The sequence below is a fragment of the Macrotis lagotis genome, chromosome X, assembly GCF_037893015.1.
Source record: "Macrotis lagotis isolate mMagLag1 chromosome X, bilby.v1.9.chrom.fasta, whole genome shotgun sequence".
Lineage (NCBI taxonomy): Eukaryota > Metazoa > Chordata > Mammalia > Peramelemorphia > Peramelidae > Macrotis > Macrotis lagotis.
Window position 1 is genome coordinate 674,368,842 of NC_133666.1, and position 1,923 is coordinate 674,370,764.

Below are 1,923 nucleotides of genomic sequence, written 5' to 3' on the forward strand. Positions count from 1 at the left end.
TTTTCATCAGTAATTTTTCTGGCCTCCTGCTGAACCATCTTTGTGGACACAGGAATTCCAGTGGCCCTTGGCTCTTCAATCCATCTCTTCAATTCCCTCTCCAACTCAGGCCATTTGACTGACTTGCTTCTCCTGGCCTTCTTCTCCCTGGTTGTTTTCAGTCTGGTTTCTTCTTCCGGTAGCCAATTGTTTTCTCCGTTGGAGGAGGAACAAATGCTCAGCAGCAGGATTTCCATTCACTTTTCCCAACTGGATCACTTTGAACTTGAATTCAGCCCTGGAAGAAAATCTTTTCTGAGCCATTTCTGGGCAGAGCATAGCAAAACATAACCCAATATATACCAGTAAAAAATGTGAAACAATGAGGGCAAAGACAAGAAGCATGGAAAAAGTTGGAAATAGAGGTTAAAAAATCTACAACTACTGTATAAGATGCTCCCAGGTTTTAGACCCCAAATTTTTTTTTAAAAGGGTGTGACTTATACATGGGGAAATGTGGTAAGTAGTCAAACAAAACAAATTTATACTTTGTAGGTCTTTTTTTTTCACTTGGAACTGGGAAGATTTAAGCTAAAATTCCTAAAAATTTTAATTAAAAAAACTCTGAACTAAACAAAAAACACAAAATGACAAAAACAACAAAACGAACTTTTCTATGTATATAGCAGACCAGGAAAAGATGATTGGATATGAAATCAAGAATTCTTAAAACATGCAACCTGTTTTTCTACTTGTTTAAAATATATTTTTTAATTTAACACCAAATAAAATGGGCTTTTTCAAATGCAAAATGGAATACAAGAAGATTGAACATGAAACTATGAATCCCAAGTATGTAGAGTTTACTGTTCTTTTAGAATAAAGGATTGGACATAGAACTTTCAAAATTGTCTTTTATGTCAGCAATCTAGTTGTTCTGTTTTCTCATATTTAAAAATTCTTCAATGATCTTCCTTTCATTTTTTCTTTTCATACTTTTTTTGGGGAACTATCCTCTCCTTGCCACTCCTCCATTCTCAATACAATTACTTCCTTGCCAAATTGGAAAAAGAAAAAAATATTTACAGTCAAGCAAAGCAAATTCCACATTGATCATATCTTAAAATGAATTATGCTACTTTCAAAAATAGTCCACATATATGTTTCCTTCTGAACTTTATTTCTGTTATTCTGTACATTTTTCTTTTAAAAACTTCAAAGGGGCAGCTAGGTGGCGCAGTGGATAGAGTGCCAGCCCTGGAGTCAGGAGTACCTGAGTTCAAATTCGGCCTCAGATACTTAATAATGACCTAGCTGTATGGCCTTGGGCAAGCCACTTAACTCCATTTGCCTTGCAAAATCCTAAAGAAAAACAAAAAAAATTTCAATAACTCTTTTTCTTCCTTCCTTTTTTTTTCTTTAAGGAGGGGGCAACTAAACATTAGGATATTCCCTCCCCACATATCCCTTCCCATTTAAGAAAATAAAAACAAAAATTCTTATAGCAAATAAATAGTCATACAAAACAAAATTACACTTTTAGCCAAGTCCAAAAATGTAGGTCTTCTTTTTCATCTTGAATCTACCAGAATCTTCAACAGGGGATTCAATTCAATTCAATTGAACAAATATTAAGCCTTCAATATGCCAGATACTGTGTTAAGTAAGTGTTAGGGAAATAGAAAGAGGCAAGAGATAGTCCTTGCTCTCAAGAAGCTTACAATTAAATGGGGGAAAAAATCATTCAAACAAATACATACAAAGTAGACTATAAACTGGATCATGCTTCATCTTGGTCCTTAGGCATTGCGGTTGGTTACTGATAGATCAGTCTTTCAATTCTTTTTTTTTTTTTTGCAAGGCAATGGGGTTAAGTGGCTTGCCCAAGGCCACACAGGTAGGCAATTACTAAGTGTCTGAGACCAAATTTGAACCCAGGTACTC